Source organism: Dromaius novaehollandiae, chromosome Z (assembly GCF_036370855.1).
Source record: "Dromaius novaehollandiae isolate bDroNov1 chromosome Z, bDroNov1.hap1, whole genome shotgun sequence".
Lineage (NCBI taxonomy): Eukaryota > Metazoa > Chordata > Aves > Casuariiformes > Dromaiidae > Dromaius > Dromaius novaehollandiae.
Window position 1 is genome coordinate 70,940,654 of NC_088132.1, and position 27,072 is coordinate 70,967,725.

At 37.9% G+C, this 27,072-nt stretch overlaps 1 protein-coding gene across 2 annotated transcripts in view; it reads left to right on the forward strand.

Moving 5' to 3' along the window:
* Window positions 1-27,072, forward strand: part of LOC135325162 (ran-binding protein 3-like) — a 79,954-nt gene that overhangs the window by 10,441 nt on the left and 42,441 nt on the right. The gene's annotated exons all lie outside the window — the stretch shown is intronic.

Below are 27,072 nucleotides of genomic sequence, written 5' to 3' on the forward strand. Positions count from 1 at the left end.
TACTGTCCATAGATTTCTTCTTGAGTTGTTGATTTCCTTACTAATTTTCTACAATTTCTAGATTTTAGTTTATTTTTCTTGATGACAGTTTCTTTCTTCCATTTGTATATGTGTTTTTATACATAGATACACACAGACACACACACACACAATTTTTCTTTGCTGCCTTCACATTTTTTCAGAGACTTCCTTGTTTTTCAAATTTCTGTCTTGATTGTGACTTCCAGTAAGGTATCCTTAAAATGTTTTCTATTACCATTCACATTTTTTCTCACAGACAGCTTTCAGTTCACCGATTTTTAGCAATTTGAAACTGGCCCTTTTAAAATGCTCATCGATGTACTAATGCATACATGGATATTAATAGTTCAAGTTTTCTTCTGCTTGCATATAAAGATATAGTCAAATTACAGTTCCTTGCAGCTTAACTATTGCTAAGTTTTCTTTCAGTGTACAGGTCTTGTTTATGTGTCAGTGTAAGGTCCAATATAAATCCAGTGGAATGTTTTCAGAGTTACAAAATTTAGATTTGTAATTGTCCTTATCCTCACTATTTTATTTTCAATAAAAAAGTTGGAAAAATAAATGCAACATATATTAATTCTGTTCACATTAGGGGTGATTGTACTCCATTGTCTGCACTTAGACTTAATGACACTATGTATTTGTCTCTCAAATTGAAGTACTGCATGATAATACAGCTTTTCTAGCCTACGCATTATGGACAGGTTCTTAAACAGATTATCGTAATTTTCACTAGTGTGATACGTATCAGGGCTCACACAGTATGTTGCCTTGTTTGTCCTTCAAGACATTTGATTCGTAATCATTCGAGAATCTTTTTTCAGACTTGCCAGTGACTTGCAAACAGGTAATGCCATTTTTGTTACAGAATGAGACTCTGTTTTTTGCCCACTCAGTTCTTCCTGATAGTTGTAGTCTTCCTAAATAGTTGAGACTGAGTGTGAAGTGGAAAGTTACAGGTATGCCTGGGAGTAAACCTTCCAAACTACAGGCTGAGGTCAGGCAAACTGTGAGCAGTATCCTAACAGCTCTTTCAAATGAGAGCAAACAAAGCTTCAGACCTTGTAAAATATTTAAAGCTGTGTGAAACTCAGCAGTTTTTGTTGGCAAGAGTTCCAACTTTGTTCTGTCTGCAGTTTGCATAAGGTTTGCATCCACTGAGAATTCAAATAAAAATGTAAGAGGAAACTCAGCTAAAACCATCATGTTTTTGAGAGAAACCGCAAAGCAAATATTCTTATGACTTTCACTAAAAATCACAGTTTGGCATAAAAATTATTCATACCTTGGTCCACGCTTGCCAGAAGGCTTACAGAATTGAGTTTTCCTTTCACAAATGCTAGGCCAAAATTCAGTTTTAAGGAAACCAGATGAATCTTACTGAGTTGTATTAATTTAGAAAGATCTCACAGCTCTGAAAATATTGTTGCCTTTTCATTTGAAAACTGGGACTCTGTGATCACTCTTACGACACCTTTGTGGAGATTCCTCAGTCCCAAAGCAGCTCTTCGGTTTATCTTTAGTGAACAGTGTATTACGCTGTTGGCTTCTCTGCTAAGAGTGAATTCATCTGGATGCGCAAAAGAATAGCAAAGGGAATACCAGCTTCCTTTAACTCCTTATACCAGTATAATAGCTTTTAAAATGGTTAAGAGATTAAGCTAAAGTTTGTGCCTTTAGATATCAGTCCAAAAAGTTTAATTTGCTACAGTAAACAGCAATCTTGTAGAACTGAATCTTGGAGAAGTGAATTCAGCAATCTTTGTGTTTGATAATGTCATAATAATCATTATCACTATCATAAACACATGTACAAGCAACACAGCATATGGGCCCTAACCTGCTTGATATCACTGTCAAAATTGCCACCGACTTCAGTGAGAGCATAATATATCCCTTTAGTTGAAAAAAAAAAAAAAAATACAAACATTATCTTGGCATCTTTCAACCCACCTTTCCCCTACTCAGATTTTTTTATAATGTGCTCCTCTCTGTGCAGTCGGAGCAATTCAGTCAGATCCAAATTCTACTGCCTACACTTCTGAGCTTTCTCTTCTCTCTAATTTACCAAAAGCAGGACACTTTTTCAGGAATTGGAGCAGCAGTTTCTGAGTGGCCATGATACCTGTTTTTCAGTTTGGAGGTCCCTGGATGCTGAGAGGATATCAGTCTTGCTTGGGCTTTGATATTATGCTATTATTAACGCTGATTTAAACAGCTCCCATTTGGCAGTGTAGTAGCAAAATGTCCCTTGCAGTACAGTGGACAAATTGTTGATTATTAAAAAATTTTCATGCAAATGAGTAAAATGTCCATGAATAAGAGATTAAAACAGTATTCCATTTACAAATGACTGCATCCTCTACTTCATGAAGGAAAACTGAATGTGATACAATTTATATTTGATAATATCTTAGTGTGCAATAAACAGGGTGTTCAATTCTTTATTGGAGTGAATAAAGCTAACCAGTAAAACAACTGCTCCTGTTTTGCCTGCAGCAAGTCTTATATACTATAGTTCTAGCATCACTAAATACTAATTAAAGGCACACAAAGTTGGTGTAATTCGTCATTGGATACATTTGGGAGGATTCTAGAAGAATTAGGTATTAATCTGCAATAACGAAGATGTAAAAAAAAAAATTAACATGTATTTAATATTAAGAAATGCATGGAATTACATATATAGAAGTTGTACGCATCCAAAGAAATACACAGCTCTTTACCCTTGCGGAGGAAGTTGCCCTCCAGATCAAAAATCCTTTTTTGTTTTTTCCTGTTACTTTATACTGTGTGGGTTTTCTTGCACTTTTCCTGAAATATCTGGTCCAGGAACTTTTGTCTCAGCATACTGTTCTCAAGGTACAGCACTCCTCACTGAGTATGGCAATTTCGGTGTTCTTCATTTCTAATCAGGAGCTTTTTTATCATATTTAGGACACACTGCAGTACTAATTGGCTTTCTTTAAAAAGATACATACTTAAATAATTTGTAGCATTCAAAAATATGTATCAGTTGGATTTAGAAGATGTCTGTGATTGCACAGCTGGATCTGAAAACATGATAAAACTGTTGTACTTCTTGGTGGTTATGCTGGAATGTTTAATGCTGCTTGGAGTGATATGCCCCGTGATCTGCAGACGTGTCAGTAAACCTGCCTCGTTGCCCTTCAGAATCAGCAAAGAGACTTAAGAGAGCAAGGAATACTAATGGAAGTGTATAAAAAAGCATTCTTCATAAAACAATGTGCTATTCCTCATCACCAAGTAAAAAATGTATGACACCATGTGTCAGTGAAGCCCAGTAATACTTTGTCCTTTCTGGAAACTGTGAACATTAAAAACACCAGTTTCTGTCATTGAACAGTTAAAAATCCAGTCAGTGACTCACTGCACTCATGCTTTTCTTGCCCGGTTTGCATTCTCCAACTAATCCTGACTTTATCTCTAAATTTTGAGAGATATATCTGGAAGTTAGACTACCAGCTGATTAAAAGAACACTGTGGAAACAGATCTGTTCTTTAAAGATGGAAGTTTACGGTTGCCTAGCAGTGGGTCATTTTGATCTTTAAGTACAGTTTTGGACAAGATTATGGTTACATGAATAATGAAAATCAGATGGAATAAGTTAGTTATAAGTGCTGTTACGAATCCCATAATCAATAATTACTTGAGTCTAATGCTTTTAAGGCTTTAAGTCATTTATAAAGGAAGCGCTTACTATCTGGTTGCCACAGAGCTTTTTCATTGTTAAGCCTTTTTTAAAAACAAAATTTGTAATTACGGATTGATGTATTTAAATTTATATATTAAAATTATATATAGTTCATTAAATTATATTGATATATTTGGTCTTTTACTAAAAAAACACAAATTGAAAAAGTAACAAAACATAAGAGTAATACATAGATGCATACTATATTGTTCAAGAAAAAAACTTCTTGCAAGGGAATTCAGAAAGGCCTGTCTTCTTAACAAGTTATTAAAACAAAATAAACACAGAACTACTAATGACATAATTTTTAGAAAGTTAGTTTAAAAAGTTTTAAATCATAACAAAAAAACCCCACAAACATCTTAACACTCTTTTTTTATAATATTTACATCATATTCAGGTAAAAAGTATGTAAAATGGCATATTATTCAGTATACCACATTTCAGGAAGTGTGGCTTCATCTTGGAAATGCTCGGTTAGGAGGCATGTAGTTAAAAACTGTGATTCTGATGCAGGATTTGCTTCATTCTTTATTTTTGCTGCTCATAACTTGATGTTGATTAGAAATTGTCCTTACAGATATCACGTGGTGATTGTCTTGTAAATGTGGGAGTTCTATTATTTGATTTTCTCCTTTCTGAGCTCTAAAGGACAAAGCCAGTGAAGAAGTTTTTTTAATTTTATTTTTGAAAATTCTGTCCTTAGATTTCATGCATGAATGCGATGATGTAAATTTCCCTCTATTTCAGTTTTTTCCTTGTTTAAGAAAAGGTAATGGTTCTTGTTTTGCTGTTTCCTTTATTTTCAGATCTGTTCATAAAGGAACAGATCTGAAATAAATAAATAAATAGCCTTCAAAAAGCATAGAAGTAAAAACAGACCTGAAAAATCAGGGGAGAAAAAATGCACATAACACAGGAACACACGGATAAGATATTTAGAAAATAATTACCTTTGAATTTTCTACATATGTGAGTTTTGCTGGGTATTGTAATAAACAAGAAATTCAATTTTTAGCTGGATAAATAGATGTGACCACTAATTTTCAGGAAAATTTTACTAGCAAGATATAATATCTGTGAGGTATGAAAATTTGAAAATTCAGATGGATCAATAAAATTGCAAACTATTACTGTCTTTCTTGTGCATTGTAGCAGGAAATAAATGTCTCTTAAAATAAACTTTGATTTGACAGAAACAAATTAGATTGCTGGTCCAGTGTCTCAGGCTCTCATGGCAATGATTCTCTTTTGTCATTTTATGAAGCTTTTTAATCAATTAGAGATGTTAACTTTCATTATTTTTTCTTACTTATTACTCTTATATTGCTGTCAGCAATAAAGCCAGTTATACTTTAGTCACAAATATCGGCAGAAAATTAGAGATTCCAGAGCCACCTGTAAAGATGAACTCTGGAAGCTCAAACTGATAAGGAAAGTTATAATGTGAATTACTTTATATCATTCTAGATTTTGGCTTTACAAATCAGCTATCTTAAGGGTGTAATTCAGCAAAGAACCTAAGTATCTAAGTCAATGAGATTTAAGCATGAGCTTATGCTTTATATACATACACATTTGAAAGTTTTGTCACATAGAGATGATTTTTAAAACTAGAATAAATCAGCATTCTTTCTTAATGCTTATAAAACAGGATTTTCCAAGTTTTCTTTTAAATGATATTTTTTCTGATTTAAAATTCACAGGTTATTTTTATGGTGGGTTAGTCTAGTAGTCTGCTACCAATAAGAGTTAGATTCTGATGTCTTTACTTACACTGAATAGTATCTTTGCTGCTTTATTTTGAGACAAAAACTAAAGAGTCTGGCCAGAAATATTTCTTGTGTGATTTAAGACTCCTGTTCATTTATCCAAATACAGTCTATGATTGTGTGTGAAAAAACCTGCACAACCTATGCAAAATGGTATGTAATGTAAACCTGTTGGATATAGAATGAGAATGTAAGGGGTTTTTGCTTTATGAAATGAGAAATGAAAATGTCCATAAGAGTATAAAATATATGGCATCTGAACTGCAGTAATTTGGTATTGTAGACTACTTCCATCTTTCATTTCTATGATCTGCATTCACAAGGCATTTCATGAGGGCATTGACAAATCTTTTTTAGAGCTATGACTTTTATAATGTTAATATATCATGTAAAGTTACAAATTTGAGGGTGAGAAGAGTAAGCCACAAATATTTACTCCAGTAAGAAGTCTCGTGTTATTCTTTTTGGTGTAAGAAAGGTTTCTGATCCTGCGAACTCTGAACCCGACGAAAAAAACAGTACCAGTAAAAGAGAAAAATCTTTTCATTCCACAATGATATTATAGCTTTTATTAGCAGCATTTGCATTGGCACTTATTTATAACATATCAGACTACATTTTGGCATTACACTGTATATAAAAAATATTCTCATCAACTTTACGTTTGGCTGCATGACAGGTGTTCAGATTATGCTGCACTTGTCTGGAAAAAAACTTCATAAAGTTGATATGGAGCCAAAATATGCATGGAGACAAGTAATTTGCCAATTGTAACATTTTTTGCCAGCAGCTTCCTTAGTCAAGCAAATCAAGTGCCATTCTATCAGCACTAAAATCAGACAGCTTGAGACTCTGCTGCCATTTTAAAATTTTCCCTAAGCAAAGACAGTGTAGTGGAAAATCCCCAGCTCAGAGGTGGGGATCGAGAAAAAGTAATCATTTACCTGTCACTGTGTGTGCAGCATGAGCTTTCCACATACACCAGCCTCCTGTTACAGTATTTAAGTGTGGAAAAGGATCAGAAATATCTGAACTAACAGATTAGAAATGAGACTATTTTGCATAAAATCCTGTAGCTGCAGCACACCATGTTGTCATAGCCCTGAACAGACAAAGTTTTGTTAGTTCTTCTGCAAGGAGGGGAACCGTGAGATTATTGTGCTTTCACCTTTCCTTCCCCTCTGCGATGCAGTCTTTAGGCACTCTACGACAAAGTTGAGACATACAGAGAAAAAGCTTTTGGCCAGACATCCCAGGGTAAAGTGAGGAAATGGCTCATCTCTGTTGTACGTTACTGTGACTATGGAGTACCAAATACTTAAAGACCCATCATATTAATGCATTGGCTCATTCACATGTGGGCACATGCTCCTCTCCTGTTGTGTTTGCATCTCTCAGTACAGTGCTGCACACTCCGTCTCTAGGACCCCATGTTAGGCTCAGCTGTTTGTCTTAATCTGCAGTTCACAGGAACTGAGAACCACAGATCAGGACACACACTGCAATGCCGCACTGAAGCCAAGGGGTGTGCCCCCAAGCAGGGCTCCATTTCACCATCCCACCCCAGCATTACAGTCCCTTCCCTGTTATGTCACTCTGTATGCCAGAGAGGTACCTCCTTGTGTTCCCAAAGGTGCAGTATCTTACTGGTGCGATACGGCAGGTCTATCATCTCTATGTTCTACTAAAATTATGGAAGTATTGAACAAAAGGGGATCCTTGAGAAAGAATTTTCATATGATTATAGTCTCCATTATTTTCAGAATTAAACCCAAAAATCTGTTTTCTTGAATGATGTTTTGTTTTACTCGGTTTATCTTCACTGCAGAGTTCATTTGAATCATAATGTGAGTGTTGACCCTACCCTGAATCCACTCACCCAGCTGGCAAATCTGAACTCTTCTCCAAATCCTAACTCTCCTTTTACTGAGGGGTGAACTGGCTAGGAGCTCAGATCACCACAACTCACCAAGAGCTAACACAGCCATTCTGTGGAAGAGCTGTTGGCTCATTTCATTTCATTTCCTTTCCCGTTGCTAGTCCTTCATCAGTAAAGGACAGGTGAGCTCATCCACAGCCCACTGGGAAGGGTTGTGTTGAGTGGTTTGGCTAGCTGTGGCACTGAGAACTCCGGGATGTGTTTTGGGAAGAGTAATTTCTGCACAAGGGAAGGTAAGCCAGCACAGACAGAGCAACTCAAGGCTCCAGACAAGTCCCAGCCAAAGGGCTCTGGCAGCTGAGGTCACTGGAGTCCCCAGCCTTCTGCCCTGCCGGTCCACCTGAAATCACTGCCTCGGTAGCAGGACTGTTGCACATTGCTGAGTGGAACTGCTATATTTGTTTCTTAGCTGCCTCAGTCCCTAGAGCACTACATTAACATAGATTACCGCTGATTCAATTTTGCATTAATACACCAGCTCTAGATTGTGGTAGCTATGTTCAATTACCCCTTAGTGGCTTCCAGCCCAAGCACCTGGCAGCCAGCAGGGGTGTTAACCACTGCAGGTAAATCCGTTTGCAGTTATCTGCAGAACATTTAAGGTAAAACTGTCGTAGATTTTAGATTGATTTAAAGCGCCGTACTGACACTGGAGTGGTTCAACAGCTGTTTTGTGAACAGTTCAGTCAGCCTTGCATCAGGAATGGGCCAGACTGAAGATGGAGATATCTCTGTCAACTGTCTCTGTTGATTTGAGCCTCAAAGTAGATGAGTTAAAGTCTCAGGAGTTTCTCTTTCCCCAGTGACAACAGAAGTGTAGTTAAGTAGCTAGTGTAGGTAGCTGTGCTAGAAACATAGCTGTTAAATTACTAAAGTCATGTGAGATTTAATTCCTGAGGGGGCTAAGAAAGGAAGAGAAAAAATTGTATTTTAAAATAATTGGCCTATTCAGTTGGGTCACATGAATCTTAGAACATAATCTCATTTCTTTAATCACCATTAATAAGACAGATACAGTGATTCACTTTTTCAAAATATGGCCCCTATTAGCTGCATGAATTTGCGCACGATTGCTATCCTTCTGAAGACATTAAAAAAAAGTAAAGAACTGAAGGGATTACCCTTGTAGTTTGGGTGGCTTTTCAAGTTTTGCACATACATGGGTACGGTTAGGATAAAACCACCTGAAAGTCAAAGTCATTAGACTGGTAATGAGCAGGTGCTTTGCAGATAAACTTATCCCATTATGTGTTACACAGGTGCATAGTGGAAAAAAAGAAATGTTATCAGTAAGTCTGACTTGTTATCAGAAGTCATTGTTAGCCATTTGCAAGTGACTTATGATATTTCCTTCCCAGCTTCCCAGCATCTCAGTCAATTTAGCCTTTAAAATGGGTATGACTGTTGAATTAGTTAATGGCAAACTGTAAATAAATGAGCACAAGAGAGGCTTCGCATCTTTCACTTTCTTTTGTGACGAATGCTACACAGTAAATGCTATCGTCAATGAGTGAAGTCTGTTATTTTGTACCAAGCAAAAGTTTCCCAAGCTCCTCAGGCACAGCTCACAAATTACTGATAAATTATTCAGAGAAAAAACAATTGTATAGAAAAAAAACAGTCTTTAGAAAGGTCTTGTCAGTTTAGCGGTGCACAACAGGATGGCATTAGTTTGAGTTAGCTATCTCTGTTGGAACCCTTAGTGTTTCCTGTATTATTCATAAATACCTAATTTGGTATTGGTATGAGAAACACGTCTAAAGCAGGTTGAGGAGTATTAGAACCACTGCACATGAGAAGCCCAATGACAGAAATAATAAAATTGTTACAGAAGTATTAATAGATTTTTATTGCTTTTAACCTTTAGTCAGAACTAAAGTTTAAGCAAATGTTAAAGCTTTGATGCAGATATTATTGGGTGTACTTTTACGGCCTGTATTATACATCTTGGCTAACTATCTTATCATAATCATATTATAAGCATTACAATTCTGTGAAGCTAGCAAAGACTTTTCAGACTTTTCTAACATGACAGCTTCACTATGAAATCATGTAAAGAAGTTACATTAGCAAAGATTGTATTTTAAGCTATATATTGCTATTCTAAATATGTGGCTTTTGAATTATTTTGTATCTGCCATACACATCCTCTCCGTTTTTTTCTCTTGTGCAGAAAGAAAATGTATATGTAAGTTATATGTAAGTGCAGATATCATTGTCAGACTCTATTTCCACTTCGTCATGGCTCTTGTCCTCCTAGCTCTGAAGAGGGATGAAGATTTTGGTGGACAGAAGAAAGTGCTAAAGCAAATTACATTTTTCCAAAGAAACAAAGTGAAGAGAAAGTCCTTACAATTTGATCATGACACTGGGCAGTTTGCAAGATGCTAAGATTTCAAATGGGAGTGCCACACGCACAGAACCCATCACGAGGTCTGCAGCTTGGCATGCAAGTTTACACCGTGATAAGCACATTAGAAATGCATAAAATAGGTCAGGTTAGATAAAACTAGTGCAGTTGCTTGAACTTCTTATGATTGATTTAGGAATAATATTAAGTAGATCAAACTTCTGATTAGAAAAGAAGTGGAGTTTACTCAGATAAACACAGATCTGCAAATCTGTGTAAAGTTAAATATTTACTTATATACTAGCCATTTGATATATATGCTGACTTCAACAATAAGCTTGAATAAATTAACACTTGACACCTTCTGACCTCCATAGTTAGGAAGACAAGCAATCAGCTAATCAATTTATATAGTATATCGCTCCTGTGATCTGCTTAGCAATTCTCAGTCAGGTGTTGCTGCACACTTTTGATATAGACTGACTGTATTGCCTAATATCAACATAGTCAGAACCACTTGTTTAAGCTAACCACTCTCCCAAGTATAATATTCTCTTTACTAGGTAGAATTACTGGCTTCATATAAACAGTCATGTTTCATGTTACAAAGTTTTAGATAAGTATGGTTACACTTTAGAGCCTCTGTAATAAAATGAGTTTAAATACCAGAAATATTTATGTAAAATTTCTTCTATAAAAAACTCCCTCTTTCCAATTGCAGGGTTCCCTCTCGGCCTTGCAGATAGAGATTTTATGTTTGGGAGTGTTGGATCCTCTGAGACGCTTCTGTCGGTATAAGCAAGTGAGTGACACTTCAAGCTTCCTGGCTTAATATATGTTTACCACATAGGAAAGGAAATATTCTTTCTGATTAACTTCTCAAAAGCGGTACCTTGCACCTGCTTACCACCCCTGGATTAAGTAGCCATGTCAATATGCTCCAAAGAGTTTGTAGCCTAACTATCCTGACTGGAAAAAATATTCACCCGTCTCTACAGGCCTGGCCACCAAAACAGCTAGGTTAAGCGGGGGATCCCTTCAGTTCAGTAAAGACAATCCAGCGATCCATCAGAAAGTGACTTTTGTTTGTTAACTTTGTTTGTTTGCTCTTTGTTAACAGACTAGATTTGTGTATGTGTTTGCACAACACCTACTGTCACAGGACTCGGACTTTGAATGAGTCCAATGGGTGTAATTTATATTGTGCCTTGTTATTTTCAATCACGTGACTCTAGATTTTTCAGTATTTGAGGCAGCACAAATAATTCATTGTCTCTAGCAATGTATATTCTGCCATAACTTAACTGTATCAACAGTCATACATTTCTTTGCTTATGTGTCTTTCATTTGAAAACACAAAGAACATTAAAGAATGGTATTACAGGTACATGGGGCCCTAGGCTGTTATGTCCCACGTCAAAACACTTAAGTCAATAGCAGCTAGAAAGAGAACTGAGGCTGCAAATTCCTACTGCTTGCCAATAAAAAATTAGTAAGAGAATCTTATTGGAAAAAATGCTTTTGTAGTTAAAAGGGAGATCATGTACCCAAAGTTATGCAATAATCTGCCTATTGCGAAACAGTGGACCATCCTGAATTCAAGTAAGATTTACAAGAAGCAGAAGAAAGTAAATCTGGCAGCAATTTCCCTCTGTCATTTAGGCATTTATATTTGAAAAGTCAGCAGTAGCCCAGCAGGAAACTTAGGAAACAGGAAAACATTGAAGACCTCACCTTGGCTCTGTTTCTGACTGGAATTCTCTGGAATAGACAGAGAAGACACTGGAACTACCAATGTGATTAAGTGATATATACTGTTCATACTTATAAAGAACTCCATAAATGAAGTCTATTTCATCAGAAAAGCTCGAGATGTTCCCAGTAAATTTATGAATGACAATGAGCCATGCTGTAAACCGTGCTGTTGCTTATTAAAAATGGTGTGGTGAGATAGATAGACAGTCAGGACAGGGTATGGAAGGTGGCCTCAGAAAGGACAGCAGTGGCAATAAATCATAGCTGCGGAGGGACAGCGTGGTGTCATGTCTGTCTAGGCACATGATCCATAGCTGCTGAGGGTTTTGATGTAGCCAGTTACTAGGCAGATTTGGGTATCTGGCAACCTGGGCTTGTTTCCTGACAGCTGTGTTGGATCATGTAACTCTTTTCTAAAGCCCAGGGCAACCCTGGCCATGGTAGTTTGGCATCCAAACAGCTCTGTTTGCGATTGCTGGGAGAGAGTCTGGTTGTGGCTCTGAAGGTGGCCACTTGTTGGTCCTTTTGTAGGTAGAGCCCATGGCAGGGTCCGTGGTGGGAGGGATCCTCCCCGCTGCTGCTGGCCAGCATGGTCAGTAATGGAGGGGGCTGGAAACCATGCCTGTGCCAGAGAAGTTTGCGGGGCTGTGCGTACCAGTTGGCAGGGATATGAAGCCATGGAGCCATGTTCTGCCATGCCGTGACGTGATGTTGCCACACTGGTAGTTTAGGAACTCACCTGGTAGAAAATCCTATGGAGGAGGCATCGAATGTCTTCCTAAAACTTAAAACAAGTGCCAGGTAGCTGTCACCATGCTGACTCACCAGGCATCAACCCATACTAGCTGTCATCAACTCATATACTCTGACTGCATCTTTTTGTTGTGGGATGAGAGAAGTTAGGAAATTATTGTTGTCCTAATAAATTCAGTGGTATTATGAGCTAGCTGTATTGTTTTAAGTCTGATGGATTGGGCCACCATGGATAGAATGGTGTACTGCAGAGAAATGTTCAAGATACAGTCTAAAAAATAGAGGAAACTTGCACCTAGAGATGTCTGAGTAACTTGAATAAATGTGTAGGAGGACTTACACTCTCTACCAACTGCAAAATTCTCATAGCCTTATTCTTTTGTTCCTTTTCTTTTGTCTTCTCTTATTTCCCCTGTTGTTTATCTTTTTTAACTGCTTTCCCTATTAACTGCTTTCCCTATTATTATTCCTTCACTCAATATATTTTTAAATAAGAAGGACAGCTGGTTTGATTTTTGGTTATAAATAGGGTTGATTTGTCGAATAAAAATAATTGCCATATATATTGTACAAAATTATAAATGATATGGATATAGATATAGTTAAATCAGATGGCATCTTTTTACTACATTATGATGAGTGCGTATGGTTTACATATTTTCTTTACTCCTTTATTTATGCAAATAATCAGAAAAGAATCAGAAACCCTTTTTCAGTTTTTACAGGGTTTATAACACATTCAGCTCTGGATGACTGAGTTTTTTAAGCTACAGACACATTTCATATTTCACATTTATTTCTACAGACATAGTTTAGTCTTGAGGCTTGATTTTTTTATTGGGTCTACCAGTCTGTTGTCTAAGAAAACAAATCCTTTGCAAATTTCTGAAGTCCCTGTTCAATCTTTATTCCTCTTTTATGTTTTCTGAGATAAACTGCCAAGACAAGTCTGCTGGACTTTCAACAGAAATTCTTGTCATTTAATTAGGTAATAGACCCTGATTTAGGACCCAGACTTCAGATAATTTTTTTTAATTCTTATTTTATAAAATTTAATTGAAAATGAACAGCTTTATGTAGAGTTTAACAGGTACAGACTACTGATTGCTTAAAAACGCTAGAGGAAGAAAGTAATTGTATATTAAAATGCACAGATTGAAAAGCTAGTAATTAGTAATTAAAAGAAATTACTTTCTGTCTAACATCTACATGGCCCTGAATTATGCATGTTAACATAAGATATTTTTTCCTTGAAAATATATTTGAGATATAAAGGTCTTATACATGTATATACTTTATTAGGATAAATATAACCTCATTTCCAATTCTGAAAAGTGAAATACAAGCCAAATAATATAAAACAAGTTACCATAAAGTCAAATACATCTGTCTGCATTCAATAATAACCATCTACTAAGAAGAATAAAACTCATAAAGCTCACTCTTTGAGTTACCAATAAGTATCTATTCCTGCTAGGCCTACCTCAGTTTTTTGTTTATCAGATCACTGTAAACGCAAAGACTCAACACTAGATACAGTAGTTAAATATTTCTGCAAAGAGCTGGTCTAGTTCAGGGGTTTGGAATGTAAGGCTAGGATTTCAAAGGAGCCTACAAGAGTTAAGTGCTCATCACCCCATGGATTTCAAAGTGCCTTAAATCCCTTAAGAATTCCTAAAGGGAACATGAGTACATCTTGAAAAGTAGAAACAGTAGGCCTCTTTGTTACATTAGAATCTAGGCAAATTTACAAATACAAAACATTTATCATTCACCAGCACTAAGAGTTTCCTGTTAAAACTGCAAGTGTAGTAGTAGAGTAGTAAAAGAATTAGATTCATTAATCTAATTCTTTAATATTTTTAATGGGCAGCAGGAAGTTACTTGAAGACAAGAAGCTCTCCTGGCTACCTTCAAAAACATGTATTTGAAAACTGTTTGAAATCTTCTGACATAATAAATAAATAAAACAAAATGCACAATAATCCACAAAAATCAAAGAACTCTTTCATGGCCTTTCGGCAGCAAGGCCAACAGAGATTATAAAATACAGAAAAAACTGCATAAACAGTTTTTTCTTTGCTTATCAAAGCTCTTAAAATTTGAATAAATTACTTCCAAAACCATCCAAGACAAGCAAAACTTTTAACCAAAATTTGATAAAGTTTTTCTAGCCTTTTGTTCCTTTTACTGAAGCTCTGCTTCAGCTGGGTTGCACGGCAGAATCTCCAGTCTCCTGTGGAAAGCACTCTGCCGTTGTACAGAGCCAAGTATTCTCCCGAAAAGGCTCTGTGCACTTCTGGGAGTCTGCAATACACCGTGAGTGTATTGCTATTTAAAATCTCAAAATATTTGAACAGTCCCTTTTTTTAGACAGTGGAATTAGGCAATACTAGTTTGACTTCCCTTGGTTAACACCAGTGGGAAGAAACTTAGGGGCCATGCTAGTTTATTGCCTGTCCATGAAATTACCAGTTCTTTTTGCTTTCTCTCATGTTGCTGACTGTCCAGGTATTTCTATTAAGAGAAAAACGTATCATTTATATTTGTAGGCTGTATCTTTTTAATGGAAGGAAGATAGTGGTTAATGAGATTATAACATGGGTGAAGTAGGCAATTTTGAATGAGAATGCTTTTGAATGAAAGGGAATGCTTCTCTTGCCATGGAAATGTTTTGGGTCATTAACATTGATAGGAAAGGAAATACAGAATATAGGGTTTATATGTATCTGTATGAATTATAGGTTTTATCTGTAGACATACCCAAGCAAATTCTAAGTAAGCACACTTTTGTAATAAATGCAGTTCAGCTATAACATAGATCTTCGCTATTGTGGCCATCTCACTGGAATATATTGGCACTAAACTGCAATGTTCAGTATAGACAGTCTCAAAACAGGTTCACAAAGTCAGTGGTTGACTACTATTGAATAAGGTGAATTTTGCAGTGACTATTAGAGGGAAATCAGGATTCCTAAAACTGTAACAAGAGTGAACTTTTTCTACCTATGAAATCATAAACACAAAATATGACGCTGAAAAGTTTATCAGTTAGTAGAGAAGGAAAAAGGATGTTCTCCTTCCGGAGGTGTGGAAGCCATGACCCGTCATACAGGTGTGGCACAAAGAGTACTTGGTACAAAGGAGACTCTTTGAGTACCAGTGTTTAACAGCTAACTAGAAAGGGAATATAATTAAGGTTTTAAGAACCTAAAGAAAGGGGTTTGAATGATTCCTTGTGTGTGAGTATTATAAACCATCATACTTTCCATCATACAGCTTATTCAGTTTCAATACCTGTGACTTTGCTCACGTTGCCTTCGGTTAGCATTCCTTTGACTACCTTCAGGTGTTTGCCAGCTTTTGACTAATACTATGAAAGACTGTCAGGTACTGAAACCCTGTTTTTCCTGTTATTCATTACAATACTTTCTTTATTGCTCTAGGATAAATATTTTCACAGGCTCCCCCTTAGACAATGCACAGCTGTGTAGCATGTGTGATACTAATTCTGTACAGCCTTCCCAACTTACAGTTGTGACTTTTCTATAACATAGCAGTGAAGAGACAGCACATATTTATAGCAAGGGCACACTCCTAGATTGAGCTCTTATGTTTAGCTTGGGTCAATAACGCTGTGTCCAGATGTGAAATTAATTAGTCAAGCTTACTTCCTTTGAAGAGTTGCAGCCTTTAAGCTATGGGGAAGCTTCTGCCTCTAAGAAGGAATGGTGAAAAAGGACAGAGGCAAGATCAGGCTAATATTCTCTCAGTGAGGAATCAGAGCTGCTAGCCACAAAAGAGGAGTAGGATGCACACCTAAAGAGAGGTAAAAGAAGGGTACAATTTATATGTACCAGGGAGGTGCAGAAGGTACCTCCCTGTGCTCTTCTTGGGGTTTTGAATGTACTATTTTCAAAGGGCTGTATATGACTGCCAGCTACACCTTTGGGAATACCAAATTCCCGTTGATTTCTGCGGGAGTGTTACCAGTTGATGAAATGCAAATTCAGGGTTTTTACATTGTGTGACGTTAGAGCAGAGGAATGGTCCTTAATAGCTGGATTTCCATCCCTGTTCTTGACCTGGCTGCTTTTCTGGCAGATCTCTAGTTCTGATTCATTTGTCATATATTTGATTGTTTTTCCCCAAAAAGTCTTCATCTATTTCAGTGCCCTCTTGCTTCTCCCCTGCCTTTTAATAGGTGAATCCCTTCTGAGCAGGAATATGTTTATGCAGATGTTTTTTTCAGTTGTTTTTTCTTCTCCACCTCTTCCCAATCCTCCTTGTTATTTTATCCTTTTACTTAATTATTATCAGAGTGCTCAGGTTTTTAATAAAAGTCACCTGCTAAATGAAGCCAGAAATTAAAATGGTAGCAAAATCGTAGAATCCATGCTTTGATAGGAAGCAGAAGTACCTTCTTTATGAGGAAGGACATCGTATGACTAACGTTACAGTTCTTAACATCCCATGGGGAAATTGCACAGCTTTGTAAATCAAAAGAAATCCAGTGTTTTATAGGATGCTTCACACAAGTCAAAATGCAGCACTCTAAAGAAACCAGATCCTGTTCTGAGGCTGTTATTTTTAGACATATATGAGATCAATAGTTCGTTATTCTGTTCGTGAAAGCAGCTTGACTGAACTTCAGAGGGAGGTACAGTCCCACAATATCTCAGATGGGAGGTTTCTTCCCACCTCTTGTAAATGCATGGGTGGTTTATGCCTTGGGTCATGAGAATTCATCCCTTACTCATTTATCAATCTTATTCCTATGTATTGTACCTTTTAAAATCTTACTACTATCTTGCTAAAAGTATGTCTTGCAGCAGAGTTCTACGCTCTGTTTGTCCTTTGAGTAAAGAACTATTTTTTGCTTTTTAAAAATTTTTATCTTGCAGGTTCAGGATGAGCAGCTATTACACCAGCTGGGGGTTGGTGAAGGAATGCTCAGCTCTGTATTACTCCTTTGACTTAGGAAATTTTTGCATTTGTTGAGTAATCAATTCATTGGTTGAACTGCTTTAATGCAGTTGCACAATAGGCTGTAACACTGGCTGGATCTTATTTCTCGCCAGTTTTAAAGAAGTAAATCATCATCAACTTTTTTTTTTAATGCAGCTATGTCCAGTTTTTGAGAAGACCTGTAATTACTTGTGCTTTGACAGTATGAAAACACATTTTATAGGCCAAGCACAAAGGGAGATGTCTGTCATTTCCTGGGGAAAAATATCCCACAATTATATATTTAACAATGCAGCCTTTTACCTTTTCTCCTTTAACCTCAGTAACTGTCCCTTTTTATCATTTGTGCTTCTCTGGCAACTTCTGTCCAGTCATATTTAGGAGCTCTGCAATCATTATTAATGATGAAACCTCTTTGAAGCAAGGTGAAATTTGTCATTATCCACTATTATTATTATCTCCAATTTATGAAAGAGGAAACTTTGGCAAAGCATCTGTCATTAGAAGAGACAAAGTTACCTGCTTTTCCGTGCCCAAACTTGTTCTGCCCCATTTCCTTTCAAAAGAACATAAATGTTTCTATTTTTCTCCCTAATTTTCTTTTCACTTGCTGATTCTCTCACACAAAATCCCAAACAGCCTCGCAGCCCCCACATTTGCCACCAGTTCCAGCGATGCACTTTAGGCTTTCTGAATGTATGTTTGTTCCAACCTTGAGTAGCAGCTTCTGTTTCCAGCCGTTACTTAGTGCATTAGGCTGCCTGGCTCTGTGAATCTCAGTGGGTAACAGCAGTTGTAACTCAGTTCATGTTTGTGTTCGTCGAATGATGAAACACTCACCTGATGAACAATAAATTAATAATTTTCACTGTAGCACTGCTAGTGATGTCATTTTAATATACTGGATGACAAGCTATCACATAAAAACATGCACGCAGAGCTATTTCCTTTAAGCTCTTACTCTGAAGTGCTATAAATTGACAATTGTGAGTCACTGACTCCTTGAGGGTGTACTAGTACAAGTGAAGTAATAGATGTTGACACTAAAACCAAAACCAAAACCAAAACAAATCACTCATTGACAGTCGGATTATGTCAGAATGGCAGTGGCTTTTCTGGGGCATGACGAAAAGTTTCTCTGCCCAGTAAAAATTGTCTTTATTAAGTGGAAGTTGAGTTCAGAGTAGCAAAATGCAGCCCTGCCACACCTCTGTATCAGCAAGGCCCACCAGCCACTGTGGCATGCGGGAGCTTACCTTCTTCCTCCCCTTTGTACTGTACGCCAAGAAACCCTTCACAGGCAGGCGAAGGAGCTGCGCTTAAAAGCTGCCCGGCCTGTAGGTACGCTGGGCGGTTGCGGGACAGGGACTGCAAGTGGGGCAAGGACCTGTACAGCAAGGAGCTGGCGTGTCCAGTGCCTGCGAGCACGGCGCTGGCAGGGGCTGGACTCCCTGCTCGCCGCGCTCCCTGCACTCCTTGCCTGGGCGTGCAGCACACGCTGGAAGTTACCCCAAAACAAGAGGCAAGTTGCGGGCGAAGGATTTTAGTATTTATCAGGGATGTGTGAAACATGGCACTTGCCTTCTGCGGGCACTGTTCGGGCTCCTTTTTTAAATTTCACTTGATGTAGGCTTAAACTGCCCAAGATTTGCTTTGAGTATCAGCTTTAAATAAACTCCAAAGGGGTCAGAGTCCAAAGGACAAGGAAATATGGATTCCTTACAAGGGAATCTAGCGCATGGGGTAACCCCAGGGAATTTACTGCCACAGGAAGTCATCAAAAAACAGTGTCTGGATTGTGTAGGTATGTTTTATTTTTAAATGACTCAGTAAATAAACTCTAGTTAAGCAAGGTAAAAAAAGTTACAGATAACAAAACCTCATGTTTCAAATCACAAAGCAGGCTGGTTACCTGCTGCAAAGAAGAAGGGTTTAAAAAGTTTAATAGTGTTTAATAAGGGTTTGATCTAACTTCTGTTGAAATCAGTAGAAGTGTTTCCCTGACTTTAATGGACCTGATGTTTTTCTGGCTCTTACATGCCTCAGGTCTGGTTTAAAATGTGAAGCATCAGCTGTTGACCATGGCCAGCTAGCAGATTTCATGGGGTTTTTTTACTGACAGAGGATTCCCATGCTTTTAAAAAATAACTGAGGAATCACCTTCGAATTTGGGAAATGTTTTGCCAACACCCTTAGAAAAGTACTTTTTCATTTATGCCCATTTTGTAGTATCATAGAAGTAAGGCTTTGTTTATACCCAGATTTTGAAACATAGTCTCAGATTTGATTGAGGGCACTATTTATTATTGGTTTGATCATATCCAAGTTTGACTCAACTGCACCAGTGGAATGGGAACTTATGGCTCATTCCTCTTCCTAAACATGAGAAAATGAGGCTTCAATAAGATTCTTACACTAACACACCTGCCTCCCCACCAGGAGGGCAGTATTACTTTTAGCATATTTGAATAGTTGAAGCAATGTAACTTTCGTACTCAGATAAGGACTCAGGAATTTCCTCTGAATGTTTCCAGAAGCAAAAGAAGTGAGAAGGAATTGTTCTGTTTGTGCTAAAAACTAAGGAGCCCTGGCAGCTGGAGCAGCTTTTGCTATTCATTGATTTACAGATTAATCAGTTATATTGCTAAAAGGGATCATTCTGAACACTCCTATAGGAGTTTCTACTTTCAAGCAGTTGTTTATCTGGATTTTCTGGGCTAGAATAAGAGGACAGCAATGATTTTGTTTTCACAGGGCTACATTTATTTTAATGCGCATTTTTTTTTAAAAAGCATAGTTTTGCCAAAGACATAAGGGTTTCACTCCTGCCCCTTATTATTCTTCCACTTGCAAATTGAGAGCCTTCAAAATTATTAGCTGGACAAAAAGACTGGACATTATGAACCTACTGTAAACAGTGTATGGTTTCACTTTAAGAAACATTATTCGTAATACATATTATTAAACAAAAGTCATTTTGTTACATGTGAGAAATTTCTGTGACTCAAAAGCAACTTTACATAAAATTCAAAGCTTTCCAGAGATCTCAAATATTACGTAAACTACAACGTGAAAGTGAGGCTTACATGTGGATCTTGTTGCTCATTGTGCATCTGTATTTGATGAGGGGTAATAAGCCTGTTTCCTATCCCAGGGGGGAAGAGAATGCAATACAAACAGAGAAGAGGATGAAAATTCAGTGAGGGAGGGGTATATTATGCAGCCTCTGAGCTTCTGTTTGCTACTACATTAAGGACAAGCTCTTTTAACTCCTGTTTTAATTAATTTTCTCTTGGTTTCAAAAATGTTTCTTCTTCACTGCTTTTCATTCTGTTAGTTCTATCTTTGGACTACTTGTTCTTGCAGAAATCTTTGAGATGTCTGTTAAATGGCTTGAAGTCAGCTAACAGAGCAGAGAGAGGACCTTTTCAAGTGCTCTGCTTCCTTGGAAGCACAAACAAGACAGCTCATAGTCTCTGAGCTGTCCCACTGGGCACAGCAGGACTTTTTCCTCTTCCATTTCTTCTTCAATTTTCTTTCAATAATTACTGGAGGCAGGTTAATTAAAACCAAGCCCGTTGCACATAATATTAAGTAATGTAACAGTGTCCTAGAATAGCTCTTACGGAAAGAGTGGAGAGTTGCCAGGGCATTGAATAGAGCTAATTTTGTCATGTGACCCAGAGCAGAAGGTACAGTACTGTAACAGCGACAATGCCACACAGGATTTGGACAGTCTGATGTTGCCCTGGGTAATGTCATGATGATGTTTGCACAGTATAAAATAAATTTGTTAAATGAGGCAGATAAACAAAGAATAATGATAAACGAATATTTATACCTTATCTTTGCACACAAAGATACTCCAGTGGTAAATGACTAACAAATGAAATAAAACCCTAAAATGAAGAACTATTTTTTTGCTGTAATCTACCGTATCTTATAATAAGCAGCAGTGCTAAGCATGTTAATGCATATAAAAAATAAGTATGACTGTGCAAATACTTAAAACTCTTGGCTTTTTGTGTATTTATGTTTGTTCACAAATTGTGGCAAAAGGTTTAGAGGAACTATTTGCCAAGTATGCAGTCTTCAAGATAGTAGTGATTTTCAAGATTTGCTTAGCTTATTAAGACAGCAGCCTAACAAGACAATCATTACAGAGAGAGTCATTCTGATAGCTTCAGAATTTTTTTTTAAAGAAAAAGAAAACTGGGGTAAACATTCTTCTGGTGCCTCAATTAAAACACTTTCCAAATGAGCTGGTTATGTTAAAATGAAGCTCTCTAGTCTGGAAAAAAAAGTGTTGGCCTGAGTTTCATTAACAAGCCCTGGTGATATTGCTTGGTAATCAGTTTCCCAAACTGATTTTAAAATGTGTTTTACATAGTGAAAATTTCATGCTGAGGATAGGATCCATTCAATCGAACTGCACTTAGTGGGCATCTGCATCTGGGGTAATCACCCTTAGTTTCTTTTACAGTCACTACAGCTGCATAGGCATCTCTAGGGCGTGAGTCATCTGACCTGTTTCAAACCTCAGTCTTTAAATGACAGTACACACAATACCTTATTTTCTTATTTTTGGAGTGAGAGCGACCGCAATGGTGCTTTGATGAATCTTTATTTTATGGCTTAAGAGATCACTGCTGCCAGCAGAGTTATTAACCCTATAGGTACACTTGTGTTTTCCATCTTCACAGTCCAGTCTGTTATCACTGGCCACTTAAACTAACACACTAGCCCATAGGCTGGCATGCAAGTAGAAATTTCCTTCTGTTACAGGACAGTAAACTCTGCTGGGTGGACAACTAGGAGGTAGTAAAACCTTAAACTGTCACAGCCATTCATTTCAAAGTACCAGATTCAAAATGCTAGCTAGCAATGTTGTTAGCAGCACAGTAATGCCTGCTATTATAAGCAATAGAATTTTCTTAATCTGCATTATTGTTATGTACAAGACTAAAGACTTTCTCCCAGAAGCCCTGCACATGCTGCATTTCAACACCTTACACTGATTCACATGAGAGGTTCTCACATATGGTTTGCTGTGGATCTGGGAAAGAGAGAGAGAGAGAGAGAAAGAGAAGTAACAAAGCTTCCCTTCCCCTACTTTGCAGGCAGTATCTACTGAATTGCTTTTAACTAAACTTCATCTTATTTTCTGTTTTTTCATAGATGTGACTTCATCTATCTCACTTGAGGAACCTAAATGAGGTGTCCAAAGGTAGAAACCACAGTCAGGGGAGGGAGAGTGTCCATCCAGAGGGCAGTTCAGACCATAGGAATAAATGACCCTCTCTGGGGCAAAATGCAGAGCAGAGCAATGAGGCTCTTAATTTAGATGCCTTACCTAAGTGCCTAAAATTAGATGGGGTAATTTCAGGCAAAGGTGCTTTGGATACAGAGAACTGGAATGTGTTTTCCTGCAGTAACTACAAGGCATTAACAGCTCTCACAATATTTGTTAACGATTCTTTTCTTAACTCCTGGCTGAAACACAAATTTCAGGAGTTTTTTGCTAGGTATTATGCTGTATTGAATACTTTGTTAGATACTTGTTCATGATGTACTCTAAATTGCTAGATCAAAGTAAATATTGTTCTTTTGCAAACTGTCAGGAGTAATTTAAAATAAAGGCCCAAATATTTAGACTTTAATCATAAAATTAGGCTCTGAAGTAAAAGTTGTTTAGTGCAGCTGTGTTTAGATTAATGATATGGCCCATATATATTTTCAAAGAAAGTTTTGAGGAGCTTTTGATTTAGTACTGCATGATGTCCTGATTAAACAGTTGTACTCTACAATATAAATAGAGCACATGCAGAATGAATTAAAAATTGGCTGGCACAGCTCAAAAAGTAGCCATCTTTGGAGAACAACCAGAGAACATGTGTGAGTTTCTCCAGAGTTTGGAGGCCTGCAGCTTTTCTGTATTTACATCAACATGGATGGTGTAAGGATTTCGGAGAGGTAGTATAGATGGCTTTGTTACTCAGGCCATTCAAGCAAAGAATGTTTTAATATGGCAAAATACAAAGTTAAATGTATAGCAATAAAGAATGCAGCACATATGTACAGAGTGGGGGAATACACTGTGGACAGCACTGACTCTGGAGAAGACCAGATGTCATGCTGGCTGCACTTGTAATGTGCTGTTAATGCAGTCCTGCTCCCCTGCCCTGCATGCGCAGAGGATGTGCTGGGTGGAGCTACAGGTCTCTATCTGCCTAGATTTCCTTGGTATGAAACCAGAGCATATTGAAGGGAGAGGAAGAAGGGTGAATAAGGGAAAAAAGTAAGGAAAATGGTGCTTTTCCAGGTCTCCCAGAGAGGAAGTCAGCAGGTAGCCAGATCACACACCACAACTCAAGAGCAGGGAAAATGTTCCTGGTTCCAAGATACAAACATAACAGAAGTGCTCAGGAAACTGTCCGTAAGCTTGCAGGTTGTTTTATATGATGTTGTAAAACAAGCTAATGGGTACTGGAGGCTACAGTGGTAGTTTTATTTCTTTATAAAATATTGATGACCAGTTATTGGATAGTACATATTATTCCTACAGTATTGCATATCTCTATGGCACATGAAAGAGAAGAAGGTGACTGGGAATAGCTAATATGGGCAATTATTCCCCTTTACTCAGCACTTGTTAGAATGTACTTGGAATACTGTGTTCAGTTTGGAGCCCCCCGATACAAGAAAGGTGTTGGTAAATTAGAGCAAGTCCCATGTATGGCCACCAAGGTGATCAGGGGCCTGGAGCACTTGCCCTGTCGCTTTCGACTAGTTCACCTTCGTTGGACTATATGATCCACTGAGGTCACTTCCAAACTGAATAATTCTATTATTCTGTTAATTTGATAGATAATTTTTAATGTAGAAAAATTGGAAAGGGTACAAAAACGCTAAAGCAATGATTTAAAAACTGAAAAAAATCCTTATATTGAAATATATAGATCTCCAGTTACTTGGTGCAAAATATGTATTATAAATAAATTCAGTAATGCAACTACATAGGGAGGACTGCACATGCACATTTACATGGAGAAACATCTTTGGAAAATGTGTCCTTAAAATGAAACCCAGTCCCCCAAATCCCACATGCTACTACTAGCAATAATGCATTGTATTTTTATAATGTCTTTCATTTTTGGACTTCAAAGTACTTTGAGGAGTACATAACTAACAAAGAGTTAATTCTGAACTGGCCAGTGTCTCTTAGCCTTTCATGAGCGTGATTTGGCAGCTCTGAGATAAAAAATGAATGCATATATCCTAACTGAGCAACACGCCTGGGAAGCAGCGTCAGTGAAAGTCCCACCGGTGCAGGCAGTTCAGCTTCCAGAGCTCTTGGTTAGCACACCACCACATGGCCCCAAACTGTTAAAAATGCTGGTGTTTTGCGCTGCGTGTTTGTTCTGGAATACCACAGTGGAAATTTAAGTAGCAGCTTGTTGCCAAACACAGCCCTGCTGGTACCTCCTCCTTGTCCCTTGTCACGCAGCTGTGCTGAGCAACCCAGCAGGGCTTAGAGCCTCTTTCTCTCCCTTCTGCGTGACTCTGCCCCAGTTAGGAGCTCGATCGCATTTACCAGCCCTGCGGCTGCCGTCAGGGTCTGCTCAGCAGCTCTCCCCATGTGCGTAAGCAGTAACTGGAGCTGGCAGCAGCATGCACTTTCTCACCACCTTCACTCCTCCTTCCCATTCAAGGCCTGAGTGTGTTGCGATCCTGACTCCTCTCATCCTTGCCTTTGGGGCAGGTGAAATGAGAACACGCTGTGAGGACACGCAGCGTCACAGGCACATATTCAGTTACCTCGCTGAGCTCCCCTTGGCAGCTGCCTGACCATGTAGCGGAGCCGGCCGGCAGGCCAGCAGTTCTGGCACACAGACCCCTGGCAAACACAGCACTGGAACTGGTTTGAGGACAGAAATGCAGGAGGAGGATAGGAATAAATAAAACATGCCACTGCACTAGGGTGAACTGAGAAGCATGTAAACACTGTGTTATAGGAAATTACTGAAGAACAATGAGTTAAAAAGTAAAGTATTAATAAAACTGCTTTTTAAGTATTTATTCCTTGAAACCTGGTAGAGGCTACTATCAAAATCCCATGTCCATTCTTTTGTGTAGATGTGAAAAACAGAAATGTTGTTGCAGATGCAGGGTGGCATTAAAAATTGTATTTGTTCATGTGGGTGGGGGAAAGGTAATGGATTTTGTTATATGAATATCCCCTTCAAAATGTTTATTAACTATCAGAAGCTGGAGGGTGCTTAGCACATGGGATAGGTGCCTTTTTGTTGAGTGATTAATATATCTGAAAATTAAAATGAATGCATTCTCTTAACCTTAGTCATGTTACATAAGTAATTCTCAAAGATTATCTTTGGATAAATAGGAGTCATGTGAGTGCATCGTGCTGACCTACACAAAATCTGTGCTATCCTTGGAGGTTCTGTTTAATGAGGAACAGATCTGCAGGGGAGACTGCCAGCCATGCCAATGACAGCAGGACACATGCTAGCATTTTCAGGACTTTGATTGAACATTAACTACAAACACTTGGTTTTGTTTGTTATAACTGAATGTTCACAAAACTGTTAGAGTCATAATTAGATTGCAGTGTCTTTGGCCTAAAGTTTGTAATTACTTTGTCTGTAAAGAACCTTGCACCACTGGGAGGCTGTAGAAATAATGAATTCAACTTGTGACACTTCTAAGACTATAGTGCAGATAACTTCTCTCTTCTAACTTCGTTTCTCTCCGTCTTTACATTGTTTGTATTTTCACTGAAGCAGACCAGTGATGATATTACTGCTTCTCTTTTTAGGGCTGATCACTAAGGGTAAAAGTGACCTACACAAAGTGATGGGCACACTGCTTTTTCAGGTGAAGTTATGTGTGCCACAAACAGTGCATCACTTTTGTGAATGTCTTTTGCATGCACTTCCCTCTGACTAGATTAAAGCTAGATTAAGGCTAAAACACTAAAGCAGTAAATTAAACCGTCCCAGAGTTCCCAGGCACTGGAGCTCAGTCATCCACAGTGTTAAATTGTCCCTGTCATGTTTTTAGCCAGTGCCAGCCTTGCAAACAATTCCTGGCTATGGCTTGGGAATGGGAATAGGAATAGACTTTTATTCTGCAGGTGCCTGTCCTGCTGTGAGAGAGTTCAATACTATGGGCATGGGCTGTTCTGTGCCAGCTGGCCCCAGTGCCTGGACATTTCATTTACTCGTACAGATACAGCCTTTATAAAGCCATTCTTCTCTGCTGAGCTACTTCTAGTAGTGGTGAGCATTTAAAATGAAACCGGTGATCCTCATACCTCAGTAATTCTAAATAAATGCATAATTCACAAGAATACAAGGCTTTCCAGGATTATCCCCCTTTTGAGTAAAGCCTGCTCTGGAACACTGCCAGTCTGATTCTGTTTTGGAGAGGGGAATCCTCTTCATCTAAATATTCTCCAGCTGAATGTAAAGTAAATTATACTATAAACTTTGTGTTTTGAGCGTCCCTCTACTGATTTTGCTTATATGTCTGTGTAATTGAGAGTGCTTTTATTGGAGCAATATCTTGTGTCTTACCTTAGCAACCTTAAATATAATTTGTCCAATTTGTAAATAAATGAGAGCTTGGACAAAAATGCTTCTAGAAAAACTTGGAATCCAGTAAAGCAAACTCATGTCCTGTCTACTGAGCCATGCTGGCATGGATGCAGAGTGCTATGGGGCCTCCTTACCCTGCTTGTAACCAGTATTCTAACTAACGATTAGATCGTAATCC